The sequence below is a fragment of the Nomia melanderi genome, chromosome 2 (assembly GCF_051020985.1).
Source record: "Nomia melanderi isolate GNS246 chromosome 2, iyNomMela1, whole genome shotgun sequence".
Classification (NCBI taxonomy): Eukaryota; Metazoa; Arthropoda; class Insecta; order Hymenoptera; family Halictidae; genus Nomia; species Nomia melanderi.
The window spans coordinates 19691622-19705639 of record NC_135000.1 but is presented as its reverse complement, the minus strand read 5'-3'; the positions used below and the strand labels follow the sequence as shown (position 1 = coordinate 19705639).

The 14018-nt window shown below is 38.6% G+C and overlaps 1 protein-coding gene and 1 pseudogene across 1 annotated transcript in view; one reads left to right on the top strand and one right to left on the bottom strand.

Moving 5' to 3' along the window:
• Positions 1 to 688, bottom strand: part of LOC116429146 (rho guanine nucleotide exchange factor 17) — an 82644-nt gene extending 81956 nt beyond the window's left edge. The window contains exon 1 of the mRNA XM_076365131.1: positions 672 to 688. The gene's annotated coding sequence lies outside the window, so the exon portion shown is untranslated. The remainder of the gene's footprint in view (positions 1 to 671) is intronic.
• A 239-nt stretch (positions 689 to 927) lies between these two features.
• On the top strand, positions 928 to 2175 carry LOC116429106 (UPF0489 protein C5orf22 homolog pseudogene; annotated as a pseudogene).
• The last annotated feature ends 11843 nt before the right edge of the window (positions 2176 to 14018 follow it).

Genomic DNA, 14018 nt, shown 5'->3' with positions numbered 1-14018 from the left:
CCCAGCTTAACTTCATTACCCCATTTGTTGGAACGAATGTAACACAGACTTAAGATATGTAATACCACGTGGTATAGGTCACACGTATATGCAGTATACTATATTTCATATTTTCAGAAAGACAGTATAACAGAATGAAAGATGATCAATTTTATATGTATTTATATTATGTATGCAAAATAATTTACTAACTCCCTTTGTTTTCTTTTCATTCGCGTATTTATTTAATACACATTAACGGGCACGGTTTGAATACATACGCAACACATATGACGTGTCTGTGCATTTAAGTATAGGTGGCATAGAAATTTTTAACATACATGAACATATTATGTTTGATACATAAATTATATGGTTATAAAAGAATTTTCTATAGAAAAATGTAGTAAGTAGATAAAATGAACTAAATAATCCAAGATTGCATCGTATTTACTGATTCTTATTTTTTTCATTTGAATATATATGAATTATGTTAATGTAAAATCAAGTAACGTTTATTTATAAATAAGTGAACAGATATATGCATACGTAATTATTTAATGGAATAATTATTCATACGTTAATTGTGGTTACGATCAAGTATTTTGAAAAAATTCAAATTCGCACCGTTAAAAAACAATCTCAAGAGACATGCTGACTGAAAAAGCGAATCGTTTGAATAGTTTCGTTACCAGCCTCGATGAATTTCGTGCAAACCTAACTCCTCAGACTCCACAGTAACGTAATTTTTCAAGTCGGCAACACTGCAAAAATTGGCTTCCCAGGCATACACTTTATATGTTGCAATCTTATATAGTTCAGTAGTTGACCGTTGGATTTAGATAGAGTCCGCTAATGCATCGGGGCATTTTTGACTCTGTCGGTATTTCAGAACTGTGGCATATCGATCACCACTGACCACGTGCTTTTGCGCGAAAGCATCCCTTAATCGTGTTCGCGAGTTCCGTATTGTATCAATCAGTGCGGTTGTTCGATTTCTTTTTTATTCTCGTGCGTCCGTAATTATACGTCGTAGTGTGTTATAAAATATTGAGCATGGCTTTACGATATTTCACAAGTATCCCTATTTATGTTGTAGAAAGACACGACGATGTATTACCGTTTATTTATCGCTGCCTGAGTTCTAAGTATCTTCCCTTCGAAGGGAATACATTTATACACTTGAGCTCCCACCCTGATATGGTCCTTCCGAAGGAAATGCCTGCAGATACCGTGTGGGAAAAGGAAGAACTATACAAAAAAGTTAGTTTAGAGAGCTGGATACTGCCGTCCGTGTATGCTGGTCATCTCAAGCACCTGATCTGGGTCAAACCACCGTGGTCAACTCAATTGCCCGAAGGCGTCATTAGCTTTGTGATCGGCAAACATAAGGAAACCGGGAAAATAAGAATGACCTGTACCGAACCCTACTTCGTCAGCGAAGGCCAATATGGCCCAGTGGACGAGCTAGAGAATACGCGCGAAATAACCCTACATGTCATGACTATTGGCAACTTTATCGAAGAACCGGGCAAGAGCGATGATTTCGCGACTGTCGGCGCCGTCATACGCCAATACCTACCGGAACGGGATATTCCGTACATCTTAGATATTGATTTGGACTTCTTCAGCGCACAAAACCCTTATATCTCACTTCACCATGAAGTAAACTTGTATGAGAAGATTGCTCAATTGTATTCGTTTGAAAGACCTGAATCAACGGATCCTATGGTTCTGAAAGAGGCGTCTGCCGCGCGAGACGATCAACTTGACGAATTAGAAGACCTCTTCCGCTATTTGGACGAGCACCGGAGTTTGAAGGGTTACGATGGCGAAAAGACGACGCGATATGAAGCGGTGGAGAATCTTTATCTCCAGTTGATGACTGCGTATAAGCAGTCGGAGATTAACTGGATTACCATTCACAGCGCAGGTTTAACTAGAGACGATACCGATCTCCCGCATCACCCGACTTCTCGTACTGATCTTGACCGGTTAATTACCGGTACATTCAGATCATTTTTAGCTTGTCTATCTAGCCCGCCAACAATTGTAACCGTTGCAAGATCCAGTGATGATAACTATTGCCCATCGGCAGATGTAGACACGATTCAAGAAGGTGTAATTGAAGAGCTTCGCCAACGTCTTGGTGACATAGACGTTCATCTGACTTATACTTCATCGGAAACACATTAATTCCGAATAAAAACACGATCAATATTTCACTCTCTTTTTTAAAATGAAATATATAGAACAAGAGTATCTAACTGAGTGGCCGCGGACACTCTAGTGACACACCCTTCACAAAAAGTTACCCTCTCCGTTCCTACTATTACCAGTTTGTATTGAACACTTTACAGAACTGCTCATATACACAATCTCGGGCATATGTAGGTTTCCTTTAGATAGAAATAATGTTTGTGAGAAGAATTTTTGGTGATCCTAAGCTTAAGATGCAAAATTTTGGGAAAAGGTATTTTACCATTTCAGTGTTACTCCCTGTAATTTTTAAAATTTTTATGCCCTGATTGGATTAATATTCTACCGACAGCTTTATTTTACATAGGGAAAATATTGGCGTGGAGGACTTTTGGAAATTCTAAAGTTAAGACACAAAATTTTGCAAAAACGCGTTTCGGCGAAGTGGTGTCAGTTCCTACGTTACCGTTACAGTATAGGACAAGCACCGCTACACGATGCGCGTTAGAACAGTTATTTTTGAAAATGCCTGAGAAGATTATAGTGGAAGTCGCAGGTAAGAGAATGAGGTGCTTTAAATTAGTACATCGTCATTTCTCGCAAGACATTTAACTATCAATATTAATGACCCATTGTTAACCGGTGACTGGTAATTACCGGCTAGTCGGAGACCTTGGACCATACACAGACATCTATCATATTATATTCTGTAAATTTATTATTGCCAATCAAGCATTTATTATTGCCAAGTTGTATAAAACACTCGTAGCAGAAATGAAGTACATAGTTCATTTGATTTCTACTAACAAGCCTAAATTGTTGTATTATCGATAACATCGAACGTGACATTGAAATGGTACGGGGGTCTAGAGACCCCCGAAGCCCTAAATAAGAGTTCCCATAAGCTTCTACGTTCCTTCGTATCCTAAGTCTGTGCATATAGTGTATAACTTGAAACGACTCATCATAGATGGCGTAAAGATGTACTTGGCAGAAATATTATTATACATCACTTGTGTAATTTTATTCAAAACATTTTGAAGCTATAGTTATTTATATTTCACTTATTGATATTAACTTCCATTAATTATTTATTTCAAGTAAACTGTACAATATAATAAAAGTTATGAAATCTTATTTTATTCATTACATTATGAATAATAGTGCAAACATATTTTGAAGAAGCAATTTGAAAAAACAGGAATTACATTAAAATGTATTGTTATGTGTTTCATAAGTATGAATTTAAAATAAAAGTTTTATTCTATAATGTTTTTTGTATTGATAAGTAACAGAAATGCATAACATTTGCAGTATGCTACCATTACACCCTTTGCATACCAATAACAAAGACTTTTATTGATTATTAAAAATCTCAAGATTTAATTATAGAAATCGGAAGGAAATAGAAGATGAAATGGTATTTGTTTTATAAGTAACTTGCATTCCGACTAAAAGTTTTCAATAAGTATGTATGTATGCATGATATAATGGTAGACTTTTAATAGTTTCATACATACATTACAATAGAAGGAATTAAAGTAAACATATTTCTGTTGCTTGAAACATGAAACATATTTTACAAAGTATATCTCGTAACTGAAAACAATATCTACATTATTTTCATTAGAAGAGGAATAAATGTAAAGAGGTGTTCAATTAACGGATGTAAAACGATACGTTCTAACTTCATACCGTACAGTGACAAGGTCAGGCACAAATTTTTGCTGAATTGTAATTCTCCGATCGTAGATGCGGTGTTAGTTGAAGAAACTGGACGCTTTCTAAGTCTCTCTCTAGTTGTACTGTTCCTGATACGGTGATTAATGACGACTCGAGAAATCCTCCCTCGTGGACCACCGTGTTCGCGTCTGTCGAAGTCGATATTAATGGACCGGTACTAGTGAAATGTTTCGTATCTTGCATGTAATTAGCAACTCCAGCTGTCTTCGGGAGAGAGTTTGTGCACTTGACAAATTTTCACGATGCGACGCTCCCCGCCCATGGAAATAATGATAATGATCGGTAACGGTGACGTAAAACATTTCGAGAAAGTTCTATTTATTGTCGTTTTTTAATAATGTCACTCGATGAAATTGGATTATCCTACTAGTAAAATTATTCTTCGAGTTTATTTTTTTCATTTGTGTTAGAATTTTACTTGTTTAGAGTAAAAAAGTACAAACGTTTGGGGTTTGTTGAAATGAATACTTCGATGTTCTGCTATTCGAATTATTTGCAATTGACGCAAGGAAAGTGAAGTAACTGCTTTGCATAAATTTCATACAAATTTTTAATATTCGTATACCAAGTATGATTAACTGAGCATAAATACTGCCGTTTGAGAGCAAAGCGGCGAATGCCAACAAGGTATGGTACAAATGTAATTTACAGCCGGAGATATTTTTTCGACGCGGCTTTCGACTGTCGACAATGGTTTCGTAAAAGATGGTAGGCATAATAACGTACAGTCTTTATTGTCACGACGATACTTTCACTTCCCGGCCAGCCACACCCCGACCAATCGATCCCCGATGATCATACAAGTATCTATGAACATTCGTACAATATTAATTTGTATTTATGACGCTACAATAGCTAGTCGATTAACGAAGAAAATGTTAACCATAAATCGAGGTTGTTAGTTTCGGCGTGACCTATGTTTACGAAATATTTCACGAGGAAACTAAATATGAAGAATCTCTTTCGTAATTGAGTCAAAATCCGAGTTTAAAATGTTATTCAAAATTCTTAATGAAAAATTACATCGACATTTCTTCACTTTTATGGAATTTTTTTCTCATTTTCTCTCTCTACTTTTTGAAGGGTTCCACTTCAGAATCATCAAAAGTAACTCTTTTCAACAATTATAAATAATTTCTTTATAAGAAGAAAGACGTGATAGATAATTTAACAGGAATTCTATGAAAAACATTTTAAGTCACACAAATATATGCAATGATAATAATTTTATACTAATTTCGTAAACAGAATCTAATCGTTAAAAATGAAGGGTAATAAATAAAACAATGAAACATAGAAAAATGTTCATTACGCAAAGCACCTAACTTCGACAACCCTCTTTTTATACGCCATATGCAATTGCGCGTGTTAATCGATGTACCCATGTGCGCACGCGCCAATTAAAATACACATACTTTAACATTAGCTTTACGGACGTTTATTGTACGGTTTATTTTATTGCTCCTAGAAAAATGGATGTTCGTTAAAATCTTGGAAATTAGGGATTTCAAAATCGACTATTACGATGCAGAATCGCGTAATTGCATGAATCAAAACCGATATAAACATTTACCAAATAATGTTTATACAATTCGATGTGCGTCCAATTGACGCGTTCCGTAAAGCTAATGCTGATTTCATGCACATTTCAGTGTCCAGGTATCAGAAATAGCTGCCTCTATTAAAAAGCGAAAGGACCTGAGGGTATTCACTGGCAAGCATCTGAAATGTCTTCGGGCCGAGAGTGTAAGTAGGTGCTCGGAAGATTTCACCCTTGTCTCGGGCAATTATAATCGCCGCGACCGATCGGTGATCGGCGCGAACGAACGCGGCTGAGCACGCGCGCGCGCGCCGTTCGCCCGTGGCTCGAGGTTCGCCTCGGCCGTTTCACGACTCGTTGTCCACCGCTCGTTAAGCCGGTTTCGCGATTTACGATTCCGCCGTGCGAACCGCGAATAATCAAGGGGAAAAGGACGGGAGAGGGAAAAGCCCACGGTGGCGGGACGTAAGCGCGAGGTAAAAGGAACGGAATCGCTCATAATGACTGCGAAGTACCTCGAGGTGGATCCGCTGCGAGCATTATGCTTTCATAAAAGATCACGGAGCAAGTCGCGCGTAGATGGAAGGAGCCGAGTCGCATTGAGTTTATGTCGTACGCACATAACACGAGAAACGCGTCGTTGCGTGGTGTCGCGCGCATCGTGATCAGTGTTGCATTAACTAGCCGGCATACGTGCCCACGGGTTTTAAACCGTGCCGGGGAAAAATTTTGGCGCTCCCCGGCGAGCAGAGATATTATTAGTTATTAACGGATGCATCGTAAAACTGATTCAACTTTGCAACGTTCAGCCTGGATAGACCGTGGATTTGATACATTTTGTTCATTTTGATAGAAATTAACTTTTCGTGTCTCTTTTTGCTTGTCACAGTTTTTTCATTGTTTCGCTGTATTCGATTATTAGCTGGGAAAACTTTTATGGTGCGCGCGGTCAAATGCATAAAATGAATTACCATATGTAAGTACGTGTTCCGCGCTTTTTAGACTGAGGTAGGATATAGCTGGAACGTCCACCGTTCCAGCAATAACTGAAACAATAATTAACTCTGTCGCGTCTCGTTACGCGTGTCGCGGCCAGTGGACAGCGAATGTTTAAGTCTTGAAAGCTTATCTGACACCTCGAATCTGCGGACAGTGGAGTTACGAAACGAGCGAGTGTCATCGTTAGAAGCCGCGTCGTTCCCTTTGCCCGGCACCGGACTGGTTCAAAGTTTCATGCTCGAACGATCTTATATAACGACTTTTACAACGATACGCATAAGTACCTGTTGCTGTTTGCCGCCGCAGCTGCCGCTTCTTTATTTCATATTGATTCTGTTTTAACGATACAGGCGAACCGATATTTACCGCAATTTAAGGCGCGTGTTAGATCCCCTGCTTCACTAATTGAACGATCTCTCTGGCCAGCGAAACACCGTTTTGATTACGCTTATCTGAAATCAGGGAGACTTGGGTGAACGGAAACTTTTTACGTATTGCATTTCAATTTCCATCGACCTTTTCTCTATTCCTGCGCGAAACTGACACGTTGAAGACGAAGGAAATAATGAAGTTGGTGAAAATGACTGTGATCAGAGTCGCATATTTTTCGAGTTACTCAGAATAAGTATTTGTCTAAAAGAATAAGCTGAATAAATTCTTCATACCCATCTCTAATATATTTCGTTTATTAAAATAATTTGTACGAATAATTCAGTTTTATTTATTGCAACATTTTATTGAAATACTTAATTTCTACTTATTGGAGTAATTTACTTGTTTCAGTACTTAGGGAAAGTAAAGAGACATGGACATAGTAGTTAACCCAAACAAGCGCCTATTTTATTTGTTACTCTTATTTCGTATCCATCAACAGAATAAAATTTTGCACAATATGGCGATATTGGCAATATTGACGATTAGAATATTTCCCAAAATAAATCGGTATAGTATCTCTGATTATAATAATCGGGACCAGCTAGAACGCACTAAAAAGAAATTAATAGCGATCAGGGTCGTTAATCACGGTGAACCGTAAGTCCAATGCAACCAGACATTAACCGAGGAAAACTGCGTGTAATGGACACCTATTAAATTGTAATTTCAGCTCTAAAATTGATTTCCCGGCTCGCGTACGTGATCCGAGAAATTTAATAATTCATCGTAACCCGATCTAGCCAGCGGAACGCCCTTGAAATCGTGAATATGCGATCCCGAACGGGACTATAAAGGGACACGAGACATTTTCTCATCGGTTTATCGGTGGAAGAAGAATGTTCCATTCATACTTTTACACACCATTTATGGACGCCTCATGCGCGGTATCAGTCTTATCAGCACTCCTGCGCCGCCTACAATTTAATGCAGCTGTATGCGCATGTAGAGCTATCGGGAAAGGAAAGACGGAGGCTCGAAGAAGCGCTACCTGCGCGGCGAACAACCGTGAAAGCCCTTCTCGTCGTGTATTCGATGCCGATCTCAACGATTCGACTATCCGGCTCATTGTTTTTTCTTTTCTTATTTTCTTTGTTTTTTCCTTATCTCCGGGGCCGTGTTTACGACGATATTGTGAAATTGTTCGGTATTACCATTCGAATTGTTCGAGCCGGACGAAAAACGCTGAATACAATGATAATATTGCGATACCGATCTTACACACCGCTCAATCCTGTTAGGAAATCACGTTTCTGGGATATCAGGGTCAAGCAGATACTGCATGTTCGATATACGGTTACGTGGGTGAGAATTGGAATTTATATATTTGAAATAAGGCAAACGGGGAAGAAGAAACATTTAGAGTAGTTTGTGTTTTGTGACGTGTAATAAATGGATTGAAGGAAATTCAGCACAATAATTTATCAAGCTATTTGATTTATTCTTTTTATTCATTATGTTTATAATATGGGAAGAAAATCCTTAACTATATTTTAACTAACTATCTTCACTTCCGCTGCACCTGTAGATACTGATATTGCGAATAAATATTTTACCGTTTTATCTTCGACCTAACTGTTCCGAACGCTTAATAGATTCTAACAATCTATTTCCCTTCAGTCGCGTCGCAAATAACAACAAACAAGGATTAACATTTTTATCGCATTGTTCATTCGAGGACAGTATCGCGATTCCAACACTGCTGTTTATGAAACAGGTAGTTTGACACATCATCAACTATTCCTGTCTGACCTCTCAAACATTGTTGCTGCTCGCCTCCGTCAAGTAAAATCCATCCGTTGACAGTGCGTTGGCTACCTGCCGCACTGTGGTTTGACCATCGCATACCAATGATCTCCTCACCTTAGCACCCGTGGCAGCATCTACCGTTGACAAGTGCTACTACTTTTTGACGTCCCACGATCTAAGAAGTATGCTACTACCTGCACCCTTCAGCGTCATGCAATGTAAACGCGGCTGTCCATTAAACCCGTTGAAGTCCCGCGACGCGTAAAAGTACTTTTACCTGCAGTTTCCAAGGTACCACGGCGTATGTGAAAAAAGTACTTGCACTCAACCTGGATCTCACAACGTATACACATTGTTGCTTGTTTTTGTCAGAAGACCAGAATTGTCGCGAGTGCTGTCTCTGCGTTTGCCAGGACCCAGGATGTATACAAGTGTAGCCTGCACTCACTGGAATCCACCTATGACGCGTGCTAAGTGTAACTGAGTCCCTTCATTCATGCAAACAAGCAAGTGTCCTATGTACTCGTTGGAGTCCAACACATTGTGTGCGTTAGTGTTCACATACTTACTCCTCGATGGGCCTCAAACGTTGTGCAGGAGTTCTTTATTCACTATACGCACGGTTGTCATAAACTCCCACGGGTTACATTGAGATCACCGATGCAGGTTTTACCGACACTGTTTTGATACACACGATATTACTAACACCACCTTCGAACGATGACAGCATCAACCGACTGACAGCTTGAATGAAAATGTTAAAGATGGTGGGAGAAGATAGGAAGACAAGTGAAAAGGGAAAAAGAGAAGGGAACATTCTGTTCTGGGTTTACTAATGGTCTCTTCAATAAGACGATTTGACAGAACAGTATAATTGCCTTAGATATGAAGGTATTTGTTCGAAGGTTAATAATATCTCTGATATACTTAAGTATAGAAATTAGCAAAAATCGAGTAGCTGCGGAAAAGGTATCACTTTGTGTCTTTCAGCTTGTTTTTTGCTATAAGAACGAGTGAAATATACCACTCTATGAATAGCTACAAAGAGACATTGCGAATGCTTTTCTCAGTATTTCTCTAGTTAATCATACCGAAATCTCAAAAATAATCGTCCTACATTTAAATTTCATTATCAAAATATATCACATATAAATCTCAAGTTTCCAAAGCCGAAATTGAGACGTCCTAAAAATGTATAATAATAAAGTAACGTTTACAATATAAAATTACGCAAATCAATATTTTTCTAAAGTACAACACGTGCTTCAAGATTCCCGTCTAATAGCAACCTATCCCAACACCCAATCCCCCAAGTCAGCCGTCCCGCCGAGCCTTCTCCACGCAGAGCTAAGCGTAAACCGCTAGCTCTCGTCCAAAAAAATCCGCGGTTCTCATCGACGAACGTCCATCCTGTCAACGCATGCAAAAAGAAAGAATCCCAACAAAAGACGTCCCCCTGACGCGAGGGGACACGAAGTTCGCGCGCGCTATTCCCTACTTTCTAGCGCGGTGCGTACACCGTGGAGAGGTGAGCCTGGCCGAGGAGAGCGCGTCTCCTTCGATGCGGCTATGATTTACGACGTGTCACAGGAGAGGTCGTCAGTCAAATTGTTTCACATTGATTTTGAGGTCGAGAGACTCGTACCGTAGCACGAGTTCTGCCCACACGCGACGTCTCTCCGCGAATGCATTGTGGTTTCCAAGCGCTTATTTATGCGCGGCCCGCCGTTTCCGCCCCTTCCGCTCTTTCGGGCCGTTGACTCGGTTCACTTCGTCGCACGACAGTTCTGTCGCCGGGCTCTCTCGATACCCCCGGTCCTCCTCTTGCCTGCGCCATATTGTCAGCCTCCTTTTGTCTTCCACTTTTGCTACGACGACGGCGACGGTGGCGGCAGCTACGAACAGGGGAATTGAGCCGTTCCATATGCAGATTTGCAAGCAGAGAATTCCTATTTTCGGGTGGCATTCTTTTCACAGTACCCGGACGGATTTTCCTCTTTGAAGCTCGGTTCCCCCCACTGCGAGGGTTAAATTTGGTTTTCGCCGAGCAATGTTGCTGGGCGCCTTCTTTTGAGCTTGGGGACACCTCTTTGTTGCGGACAATGATATTTCTGTTGGTTACTAGGCGCCAGGAGCTTTGAAGACCGCTCGGAGAACAGTCTGAGAAGATGATGTAGAAGAGGCGAGTTAAATGCGTCGTTATGTGTGTTAACAAATACGCGGCGGACCATTAAATGGCCCGCCATTTTGCAACGAAGCTTTTTCCGGTAGAGCTGGCTGAACTGGGTCATCCTCGAGTCGTTTTATGCCCGTTTCGTTTGTTCGAATTCTGAACGGTATAAATCGTTGTTCTGGTTCTAACGGTGTTTTGCAATGTCCCGATTTCATCCCGATATCGTTGGAGAACTGTGGGGTATTGCGGATTACTTGATCCTGAAATGACCGCGGTGATCGCTCGGCTTCAGATATTTTTTGTAGATTGAATTTTAAATCGTGACTCGCCGGCTGAAAGCCGTAACTCGAAGTTCAATATTTATCGTTCGATCGGCCCCGGAAAAAAATAACACTTCACGAAATGTCGGGTCGATTTCATCTTCGGTACGGCATAGCTGGGGGAAAAGGTCAGGTGCTTTTTTTTGAGAAAGCACTCCAGCCATAATTCGCTGTACGTTCATTCTTTTTTCTTTCTTCGGTCAACGAGGACGTCGTCGAAAAACGCTTGAAAGGCTAACGTTAAATAAACATTTCCTGAAGGGGAACTTTTTGACATCGACACTGACACGCTCGCGTGCGATTCACCGTTTTCAAGATGGATGGTTTACGATAGTACAATAATAGCGTTTAAACGATATAGTGATAGGATCTTCTGACCGTTGTTCGTTCTCATTCACTTGATGGTTGTGCTTCGTATTTATAAGTTATACTTAACTCTTTTCATTGGCGTTTTTGCTTGCGAATTGCTTTATTTAGGTTTTATTATTTGTTAATAAATATTCTATTTTTGTCAACAATAAATATAAATATGGAAAATGAGCATGAGGATAATACGAAAATATTGAACAGTTGTATTGGTAAATAAATTTTTCTATGATTCTGCTTCAGAAACAAAGATATTATGATTAAAGAAAAACAGCATGAGATAGCATTATTTTAAAATATACATATGCAGTTAAAAAAAGCTTCTTATTGTTAGAATGAACATATTCTTTTATTCTTTGGTACGTTCAAAACTTAATGTGCGAGGGAAAATGATTAAAAATGGGAAGCAACTCTGAAAGACGTCTCTTTAAACAAAAACGAACACTTTCATTTTGAATTAAGAACCCACAACTGTACACGAAATACAAATGACAAGGTTTTAGAATTAATTAAACATTGATTGCGTAGATTTTCGCAAAATCGCGCGATTCGCGTGAAAGTTACTGTAAAATGGTCGAAATAAGAATGAGAAACGGGGACCGAGCCAACGGAGGCGGATCGACGAAACTCGGAAAGAGATTTCTCGAGGAATCAACGGTGATTTTTGCTGGAGCTGCACACGAGGCGCGTATGCAAAGAGGCCGAGACGGGCTCATAACGTATGTATCTCGCTTTCTATCGGAGCCCCTGGAACCATATTAGTGCATCCTGTATTGCGCAAACTACAACGGCCGCTTGCAGTCCGGCTCCATATTAGTCGGCACGCCGCATCCGTGTCTGCTCATTAATTGGAACATTTCTGCGTAATATTATATTATTATTCCGACTTGTTCATCACAACGATTGTAATATATGTGTAATAAAGAGATTACGCCAAGTTATTTTTTAGGATTTTAACGTTCGTCGGTTAATTCAATCTTGATATTTGGAGTGTTATTAACTTAAAATATTATACTGATAACGTAACGCCGGCATTCGCTTCTCTTTTCGTAGTAATTACTTATTTTGCTTCGAAAGATAATTTTACTTCGGAAAATAGAATAGTATCAAATGCAGTTTAGTATATCAGAGTACAAATTTTTATAATGGAATAATGGGAAATGTAAAGTAAAGGGAAAGAATTAATATTAAAGAACAATTGTTAAAAAGTAAATAGAATAAAAAATTTGATTTATATGTTTTTATATTATATTAAATGCATTAATTCAGTATTTTATTGAAAAGTCAATATCTTTGTTGTTACGATTAGGAATGATCGTTTTGTTACTTGTATTCTATGTTGTTCTTCAATCTACTACGCCGTGTTTATAAATGACAGAAGCGGGAGGGTATATTGAATATAAATTTTTATACTCTCTAATTAAAAACACTGGATTACTCAGTATTGTATCTTATGAAAATTAATAGCATTGCTATGAATGTTTACCATTAGAGCTGAAGCTATTCCATACAAACGTTTGTGTAATTACGCATTTAAACGTATGTAAGTGAATATATTTAAGGATTGACATTTCAACAATACGTGGAAAATGATCTTGCATCTCAAGTTTAACTGACAACAGGAAATTCAATTTGCTTAACACGAAACTAGAGAATGACAACTTACAATTAAGCAGTGTCTATTATTACAGATTCAATTAAAACGTGACATAGAATGAATATTGGTTTGACCTTCCTGTCGTTGATGTATGTTTACAAATGTTGGCCATGAATTGCGATTTTAAGGAATGAATTAACAAAAATGTTGCGTTGGAGGTAAAACTAATTATATTGAAGGATACTGGACTTCCGTTTCGCAATGTTAAAAGTTACAAGTTTAAGATCCAATTTCTTCTAAATTAATTTACTCTTAACACAAAATACCACGAAAACATTAAGTATAATATTTAGCTACATACCATATATAAGTTTATTTCTAATCTATCAAAGTTTAAATAATCCTATTAGAAATTACTTACATTCCATTAATAACAATTAAAATTTGTATTAAATCACCTTTTAACCCAGATAGTAAACAGAATAATTCTGTTTCGTTTAATTAACACAGAACAACGAGTGACGAGATCAATGCTCTAATGATAGACGCAAGTCAACTCAGTCACACAGTGGACGGTTTTGCCGTTTTAGCAAAAAGTCAATTTAAAAAATTTGTTTACATAAGTATATATAACTAGCAATATTTAATATTTATTTATCATACATTTTACAATTATCATATACGTAATCATATTTTACCGAAAAAGTACGATACATAGTTGCTTTTAATTTTAGCCGCGTAAAACAGTAAAATTGGCCACTGTGCGACGAGTTAGACACAATTATCATGGACGGTGCGCGACTCCCTCGCGTTACTTGATAGCGTAATTAGCGTCGTCTAGCCAGTCGGCGTGTGAAACACGCGCCGGTAAATGCGAGCGATCGTATTAATCGTTAACTATCTTGTACAGGCTGCACGGTT